The sequence below is a fragment of the Oncorhynchus keta genome, chromosome 32 (genome assembly GCF_023373465.1).
Source record: "Oncorhynchus keta strain PuntledgeMale-10-30-2019 chromosome 32, Oket_V2, whole genome shotgun sequence".
Lineage (NCBI taxonomy): Eukaryota > Metazoa > Chordata > Actinopteri > Salmoniformes > Salmonidae > Oncorhynchus > Oncorhynchus keta.
This window is the reverse complement of record NC_068452.1, coordinates 15552678-15562163: the sequence shown is the minus strand read 5'-3', so window position 1 is coordinate 15562163 and position 9486 is coordinate 15552678. Positions and strand designations below refer to the sequence as shown.

Sequence of the window (9486 nt, the reverse complement as noted above, 5' to 3'; positions counted from 1 at the left end):
CACCAGTGGAGGCTGTTAGGGGAGGACAGCTTATAATAACGGCTGGAACGGCGAAAATGGAATGGCATCAAACACGACACCATTCCACCTGTTCCGCTCCAGCCATCACCATGAGCCGTCCTCCCCAATTAAGGTGCCACCAACCTCCTCTGACACACACACACACACACACACACACACACACACACACACACACACACACACACACACACACACACACACACACACACACACACACACACACACACAGAGAGAAACCCAGAGGACAAGCCATCCAGGGAAAAATATAGTGAGGTCCTAGGATTTTCCAATAGCTTTCTATGGGATGCCCTTTTTATAAGGAACCTGGTTGCAGCTCCTATGGCTTCCACTAGATGTCAACAGTCTTTAGAAATTGTTCAATGTTTTTCTTTTGGTAAATTAAGAAGTAGTGCTATTCATTGTAAGTGTCACTCCAGGTGTTTTGATGCGCATGAACTGGAACGTGCTTCATGTTGATTTTATCGGGTATTAAAAACAGTTTATTCCATCTTAAATTTTATCGATTATTTACGTTTTGAGGTACCTGAGGTTGGATTAGTAACGTTGTTTGAAATGTTTGGACCAAGTTTACAGGTAACTTATTAGATACTTTGTAGGCATGTTGGGTGAGTTGAAACCGGTGTATTTATGAATCAAATGCGCCAAATAAATATAATTTTTTGGGAGATAAAGAAGAACATTATCAAACAAAAGGACAATTTGTGATGTTTCTGGAATATTTTGGAGTGCCAACAGAAGAAGATCTTCAAAGGTAAGGCATTAATTATATCGCTATTTCTGACTTTTGTGGCGGACCTGCCTGGTTGAAATATCTTTTTCATGGTTTTGTATGCGGGGCGCTGTCTTCAGATAATCACATGGTTTGCTTTCGCCATAAAGCCTTTTTGAAATCTGACACAGCGGCTGGAATAACAACAATTTAAGCTTTTTTTGATGTATAACACATATATTTTCAAGAATGTTAAATATTCTAATTGAGTATTTTTGAATTTCGTGCTACCGTCCCACGTACCCAAGAGAGGTTAAGACAGATGAGAGATGGATTGTGTATGTGTGCTATTCAGAGGGTGAATGGGCAAGACAAAAGATGTAAGTGCCCTTGCTAGATGCACCAGTTTGAGGGTGTCAAGAACAGCAACGCTGCATGGTTTTTCATGCTCAACAGTATCCCGTATGGTCCACCATTCTTGAGCACTGCCCACTACTTCTCTACTCCCTTCTGATTCTGTCTGTGCGCCATCCCATGCTCTTTACTACACTACTTCTGTACTGTCAACACGAGGGGGTACCGTATGTGAAAAAGGGGTATGTACAGGAGAGTGGCTACTCACTGCTATGTAGTCCTTATCCAGTTTGACATTATTGTCCATCTCCTGCAGCACTTCAGAGTGGAACCAGCGGAACTAGAGAAACACAGAGAACAGTTATTATGATCGCAGAAGTTGAAACACCACTGGTAAGCCAAACAATCACATCTCAAACTGACAGCAAACCATGTTGTGACAGCATCTAGTAAAATATACAGTATAATGTCTCAATAAGTGGGTTGCTTAGTTGTGAGTTGTTTTGACAGGTGAATAACTACAACCAAGGTACAATTGCAATGCACTCTTAATTCTTCAAAACGACTCGTGCAGTGCTACTGTTCTACTGTTTGATGAGGATAGTAAAGTAACCTACTATTGCTTCCAGTTCAGCGGTGAGTCGCCTCTGGTTCTCTGAAATCTGAATCAGGACATCTCCTGTGAGACATAATGCGAAATGATTATCATAGGTAGGTATTAAGACACACACATGTGCGCGCACACACACATCCCAAAAAGAGAGACACACAGTCAAAACACACACATACTCCCCCCACCCCCCACTGTAAGACGTTTCTGTAATTTCAACAGTAAAACACTGTAGAATTCACTGTAAAATATTGTAAATGTGTTTTCATGCACATCTGTAATTTTACATATATTTTTTTCGGCATTTAGCAGATGCTCTTATTCAGAGACACTTACAGGTAGTGTATTCATCCTAAAACAGCTAAGTGGGGCAACCAGCTAGGTGGGGCAACCCTAACTGTTTGAAGAGGTAGGGTTTCAGGTGCTTTCGAAAGATGAGCAAGGATGTCACGTTCTATGTGTTTTCCTTGTTTTAGTGTTGGTCAGGATGTGAGCTGGGTGGGCATTCTATGTTGTGTGTCTGGTTTGTCTATTTCTATGTTTGGCCTGATATGGTTCTCAATCAGAGGCAGGTGTTAGTCATTGTCTCTGATTGGGAACCATATTTAGGTAGTGTCACGCCCTGGTCGAAGTATTTTGTATTTATCTTCATGTATTGGGTCAGGCCAGGGTGTGGCATGGGGTTTTTGTATTGTGGTGTGTTTGTCTTGGGGTTTTGGTGGTGGTATTGGGATTGTAGTTTAGTGGGTTATCTAGCAAAGTCTATGGCTGTCTGGAGTGGTTCTCAATCAGAGGCAGATGGTTATCGTTGTCTCTGATTGGGAACCATATTTAGGCAGCCATATTCTTTGAGTTTGTCGTGGGTGATTGTCCTTAGTGTCTTTGTTCCTGCCGCTGTATTTAGTCGACAAGTATAGGCTGTTTCGGTTTTCGTTACGTTTATTGTTTTGTAGTGTTTGTGTTCTTTCGTGTTTACGTTTGTTTGATTAAATATGGATCGCAATCTACACGCTGCGTTTTGGTCCGACTCTCCTTCACCACACCTAGAAAACAGTTACAGGTAGCCTGTTTTGTGTTGGGTTTTGTGGGTGATTGTTCCGGTCTCTGTGTTTGCACCAGATAGGACTGTTTAGGTTTTCACTTTTCTTGTTTTGTTTAGTCTGTTCATGTATAGTTGTCTTTATTAAAAACACGAATAACCACCACGCTGCATTTTGGTCCGCCTCTCCTTCAGATGAAGAAAAACGTTACAGAATCACCCACCACAACAGGACCAAGCGGCGTGGTAACGGGCAACGGCAAAAGCAGCAGCAGGAGAAGGAACAGAGGCAGCAGTAGCAGGAGCAGCAGCAGCAGTGGGAGAGGCTGCACTACTTGGAGAAATGGACTTGGGAGGAGATTCTAGACGGGAAAGGACCCTAGGAACAGCCTGGAGAATATTGCCGCCCCAAAGCCGAGCTGGAGGCAGCAAAAGCAGAGAGGCGGCATTATGAGGAGCTAGCACAGCAGAGCGGATGGAAGCCCGAGGGTCAGCCCCAAAAATTTCTTGGGGGGAGGCACAGGGAGAGTGTGGCAGAGTCAGGAGTCAGACCTGAGCCAACTCCCCCTGTTTATCATAAGGAGCCAAGGAGGAAACCAGAGCCAGTGTTGGAGGTGAGCGAAGCAGAGACGGTGAAGGAGTTAATGGGGAGATTGGAGGAGAGAGATATGAGGGAGTTGCTGTGTTGGTGCATGAGACACGGAATTCACCCGACGGATCGTGTCGTGGATTTGATGACACCTGGGTCAGCTCTCCATACTCGTCCTGAGGTGCGTGCTAGTCGGCTTGTGAAGATGGTGCCAGCATCACGCACCAGGCCTCCTGTGCACCTCCCAAGCCTTGCACGTCCTGTGCCATCTCAGCACTACAGTGCTCCTAGCAGTGCTAACCGTGGCGAGCGTGGTGCTGGTCAGGCACCGTGTTATGCGGTGGTTCGCACGGTGTCCCCAGTACGCGTGCTTAGTCCGGTGCGCTTACATCCCAGCTTCCCACATCTGCCGGGCTAGGGTGAAGAACCAGCCAGGGCGGTTAGTGCCAGCCCTGCTCTCAAGATCTCCAGTACGCCTTCACGGTCCGGTCCATCCAGTGCCACCTCCACACACCAGCCCTCCGGTGGCAGCTCCCCGCACCAGGCTTCCTGTGCGTGTCCTCGGCCCAGTACCACCAGTGCCAGCACCACGCATCAGGCCTACAGTGCGTCCCGCCTGTCCAGCGCTGCCGGAGCTGTCCTCCTCTCCAGTGCAGCCGGAGTCTCCCGCCTGTTCGGCGCTGCCAGAACTCCCGCCCCTCATTCCAGAGGCGCCAGAGCTCCTTAGTCCAGCGCTGCCAGAGCCTTCCTCTCCAGCGTTGCTGGAGCTTCCCGTCAGCCCAGCGCCGCCAGTCTGCCCAGCACCGCCAGTGCCGCCAGTCTGCCCAGTGCCACCAGTCTGCCAGATAAAGGACTCCTGATGGACATAATGTAACTTGTTTTATCATGGAAATTGCCATTGATGGCTTCCACCAAAGTAGTCAACTGGGCACGAAGATGAGTACTCTAAGGTCTGGTTTAGGTTTGGTATACTGTAGTGTCGATATACAGTATATCATGCCCCCACCTCTGGAGGGCACTCTTCCCAGAGGCTGCTCCTCTTTGCCTGACCGTTGGCTCCCCCTTTCCTCCTCCCTCATTCTGAACGTGTTGTCCTGGTCCAGGCGAGAGGGGTTCTGGGATCCAGGTCCTCTGGTGGCATTGACCTGGTCTCTCCATCCATCAGCTATCTGCTGTAGGCCTCCCCCTGCCCCTGTCTGGCCCATCGAAAACACACATATTACATTACTTTCATTGACCTTGTTTATTCATTGACTTTAATCTAGTCAGGAAACTCACTCTCTTCTCTCTTACTTGGGTGACTCTCTCTCTCTCTCTCTCTCTCTCTCTCTCTCTCAAAAAAATAAACCCCAGAAAGCATCAAACTAGGAATGGTGGAGCCTACTTATTCATTCCCTTTAAATCCACAAATTTGGAGAAAACAAGAAAAAGGCCAGCAGCAGGTTGTCATATTGGAAACCAGCCAAGGTTCTTTCCGTGATGAATGTGGTTTATGACACTATTGGAGAGGGCGGTCCTCTGTAGCTCAGTTGGTAGAGCAGGGCACTTGAAATGCCAGGATAGCGGGTTTGCTTCACGGGACCATCCATACGTAAAATGTACGCATGCCTGACTGTAAGTCGGTTTGGATAAAAGCGTCTGCTAAATGGCATAGATTATTGTGTGTGTATGATTAAATGAGAATGTAGTAAGCTACACTAACTTGTTCATGAGATAGACGATGGACTGAGTGAGACCACAGTGTTTCTCAGCCAGGAAACAGTATCTCCTTTCCTCCTCCATCAGAGCCTCATGCTGACTATCCCTCAGGAAGTGAATGTACTCATCCTGTGGGCGCACACACACATGCAATATGTAAATATAAAACTTTCTCAGACACACACACACTGTGGAAATACTTTACAGGAATGTAAGACAATGGAGTTCTCAATGGTGCACTGTTAATCTTTGTTTTTTATTTTACTCATACTCTTTATCTGACACACACACACACCAGTGGAGGCTGTTAGGGGAGGACAGCTTATAATAACGGCTGGAACGGCGAAAATGGAATGGCATCAAACACGACACCATTCCACCTGTTCCGCTCCAGCCATCACCATGAGCCGTCCTCCCCAATTAAGGTGCCACCAACCTCCTCTGACGCACGCACGCACGCACGCACACACACACGCACACACGCACACACACAGAGAGAGGACTGACCTGGTAAGCCCCTCCCCTCAGCTGCCTCTCCAAAGATGGTGGCCTGGGTCCGTACCTCCATCTCATATCGCCTCCTGCTGCCCTGGAGGACACATTACACCAATGCCAGATATGGTTACACTGAGTGTACAAAAATGTAGGAACACCTGCTCTTTCCATGACATAGACTGACCAGGTGAATCCAGGTGAAAGCTATGATCCCTTGTGGATCTCACCTGTTAAATCCACTTCAATCAGTGTAGATGAAGGGGAGGAGACAGGTTAAAGAAGGATTTTTAAGCCTTAAATCCTCTCTGGTGTAGGGGGCAGTATTTTGACATCCGGATGAAAAGCGTGCCCAAAGCAAACTGCTTGTTACTCAGGCCCAGAAGCTAGGATATGCATATAGATTTGGTAGATTTGGATAGAAACACTCTAAATGTTTCTAAAACTGTTAAAATAATGTCTGTGAGAATAACAGAACTGATTTGGCAGGTGAAACCCAGAGGACAAGCCATCCAGGGAAAAATATAGTGAGGTCCTAGGATTTTCCAATAGCTTTCTATGGGATGCCCTTTTTATAAGGAACCTGGTTGCAGCTCCTATGGCTTCCACTAGATGTCAACAGTCTTTAGAAATTGTTCAATGTTTTTCTTTTGGTAAATTAAGAAGTAGTGCTATTCATTGTAAGTGTCACTCCAGGTGTTTTGATGCGCATGAACTGGAACGTGCTTCATGTTGATTTTATCGGGTATTAAAAACAGTTTATTCCATCTTAAATTTTATCGATTATTTACGTTTTGAGGTACCTGAGGTTGGATTAGTAACATTGTTTGAAATGTTTGGACCAAGTTTACAGGTAACTTATTAGATACTTTGTAGGCATGTTGGGTGAGTTGAAACCGTGTATTTATGAATCAAATGCGCCAAATAAATATAATTTTTTGGGAGATAAAGAAGAACATTATCAAACAAAAGGACAATTTGTGATGTTTCTGGAACATTTTGGAGTGCCAACAGAAGAAGATCTTCAAAGGTAAGGCATTAATTATATCGCTATTTCTGACTTTTGTGGCGGACCTGCCTGGTTGAAATATCTTTTTCATGGTTTTGTATGCGGGGCGCTGTCTTCAGATAATCACATGGTTTGCTTTCGCCATAAAGCCTTTTTGAAATCTGACACAGCAGCTGGAATAACAACAATTTAAGCTTTTTTTGATGTATAACACATATATTTTCAAGAATGTTAAATATTCTAATTGAGTATTTTTGAATTTCGTGCTCTGCAATTTCACCGGCTGTTGGTCAGGTGGGACGCTACCGTCCCACGTACCCTAGAGAGGTTAAGACAGATGAGAGATGGATTGTGTATGTGTGCTATTCAGAGGGTGAATGGGCAAGACAAAAGATGTAAGTGCCCTTGCTAGATGCACCAGTTTGAGGGTGTCAAGAACAGCAACGCTGCATGGTTTTTCATGCTCAACAGTATCCCGTATGGTCCACCATTCTTGAGCACTGCCCACTACTTCTCTACTCCCTTCTGATTCTGTCTGTGCGCCATCCCATGCTCTTTACTACACTACTTCTGTACTGTCAACACGAGGGGGTACCGTATGTGAAAAAGGGGTATGTACAGGAGAGTGGCTACTCACTGCTATGTAGTCCTTATCCAGTTTGACATTATTGTCCATCTCCTGCAGCACTTCAGAGTGGAACCAGCGGAACTAGAGAAACACAGAGAACAGTTATTATGATCGCAGTAGTTGAAACACCACTGGTAAGCCAAACAATCACATCTCAAACTGACAGCAAACCATGTTGTGACAGCATCTAGTAAAATATACAGTATAATGTCTCAGTAAGTGGGTTGCTTAGTTGTGAGTTGTTTTGACAGGTGAATAACTACAACCAAGGTACAATTGCAATGCACTCTTAATTCTTCAAAATGAATCGTGCAGTGCTACTGTTCTACTGTTTGACGAGGAGAGTAAAGTAACCTACTATTGCTTCCAGTTCAGCGGTGAGTCGCCTCTGGTTCTCTGAAATCTGAATCAGGACATCTCCTGTGAGACATAATGCGAAATGATTATCATAGGTAGGTATTAAGACACACACATGTGCGCGCACACACACATCCCAAAAAGAGAGGCACACAGTCAAAACACACACATACTCCCCCCACCCCCCACTGTAAGACGTTTCTGTAATTTCAACAGTAAAACACTGTAAAATATCGTAAATGTGTTTTCATGCACATCTGTCATTTTACATATTTTTTTCGGCATTTAGAAGATGCTCTTATTCAGAGAGACTTACAGGTAGTGTATTCATCCTAAAACAGCTAAGTGGGGCAACCAGCTAGGTGGGGCAGGTGTTAGTCATTGTCTCTGATTGGGAACCATATGTAGGTAGCCTGTTTTGTGTTGGGTTTTGTGGGTGATTGTTCCTGTCTCTGTGTTTGCAACAGATAGGACTGTTTAGGTTTTCACTTTTCTTGTTTTGTTTAGTCTGTTCATGTATAGTCGTCTTTATTAAAAACATGAATAACCACCACGCTGCATTTTGGTCCACCTCTCCTTCAGATGAAGAAAACCGTTACAAAGGACTCTGTTGTACTAGATTCAGGGGGAAGCTGGTTCCCCAATTGGGGTGCCAGGACAGAGAAGAGCTTGGACTGGGCTGAGTGGGAGCTGCCCTCCCGTATGGGTGGGAATGCCAGAAGACCAGAGGTGGCAGAACAAAGTGCTCGGGTTGGGCTGTAGGGTTTAAGCGTAGCCTGAAGATAGTGAGGAGCAGTTCCTCTTGCTTCTCCGTAGGCAATCACCATGGTCTTGTAATGGATGCACGCTTCGACTGGAAGCCAGTGGAGTGTGCGGAGGAGCGGGATGACATGGGAGAACTTTGAATACCAGGCGGGCTACAGCGTTCTAGAAACGTTGCAGGGGTTTGATGGCACAAGCCAGTAAAACACTGTAGAATGCACAGAAAAATACCTTAAATGTGTTTTACAGAATAAATGATGGTGCATTGTGAGAAAATGCTGTGGGCGGGGAATGAGTCTCTGGCCCACTAAAATATTTTATGGCATGCCTTGTAAAAAGCCATAGTTTTTGCACCAATACAGTAATATACTGTACAATGTTTCAGGAATTTTACAAACCTTGTTCCAAAAATCTACAGTAATTTACTGGTCCATTTCTGCCAGTAATTCACTAATTTGATATTGATTACTAGTCTGCAGCTAGGAATTCGGTATCATTGAACGCGAAGAACGACATCTGCCGAAACAACCATTCTATAACAAATGAACTATCCCCTCTCACAGAGAGAGAGAGAGAGAGAGAGAGAGAGATCATGAGAGAGAGAGACAGAGAGACGAAACCCTCCAACAGAAACAAACTTTTCACCAGCGATCAAGACGACACACTGAGCGTAAATATATATATTGGTTGCAAATGTTCCCGAATGAGTGAGCGTTCATGTGCAAAGGATTAACATTTCAATTGTTATAATTATCACTCTGTGGTGACTTCTTAGTCGACCCCCACTTCCCCTTTTTTCTAACAAGCCACCATGCTGGTTTAGCCCACTAGGGCACATTCCCCTATTATTTATTGTAACCACATTTACCTTGTTTGTTTGTTTATGCATTTCTGTGAATTATTTAGTTAGTAATAAATAAATGATTTAAGACATTTGATGTATGGATGACTCATAGTGAAGACTGGGTCCGTGCAGATAACCAAATATTTACGACGTTTCAAATGAGACTAACGTGAGGTAAAGTAAATAATTCATAAGGAAATTATAACCTAGTAATGTCACGGTCGTCCTCCTCTTCATCTGATCGGAGGACCAAAATGCGGCGTGATATGTGTTCATCATGAATTTTAATAAAGAAAACACTGAAACACTATACAAAAACAGTAAACAAAATAACAACCGTGAAGCTAATGCGA

At 44.7% G+C, this 9486-nt stretch overlaps 1 long non-coding RNA gene across 1 annotated transcript; it reads right to left on the bottom strand.

The window, feature by feature from the left end:
* Positions 1-1365: 1365 nt before the first annotated feature.
* On the bottom strand, positions 1366-7592 carry LOC118365682 (uncharacterized). Its single transcript, XR_008088246.1, has 6 exons — positions 7529-7592; positions 7180-7251; positions 5549-5630; positions 5046-5170; positions 1723-1784; positions 1366-1445 (listed from the first exon to the last, which is right to left on the bottom strand). It is a non-coding gene; the product is annotated as an uncharacterized LOC118365682 (long non-coding RNA).
* Between the last annotated feature and the right edge of the window lie 1894 nt (positions 7593-9486).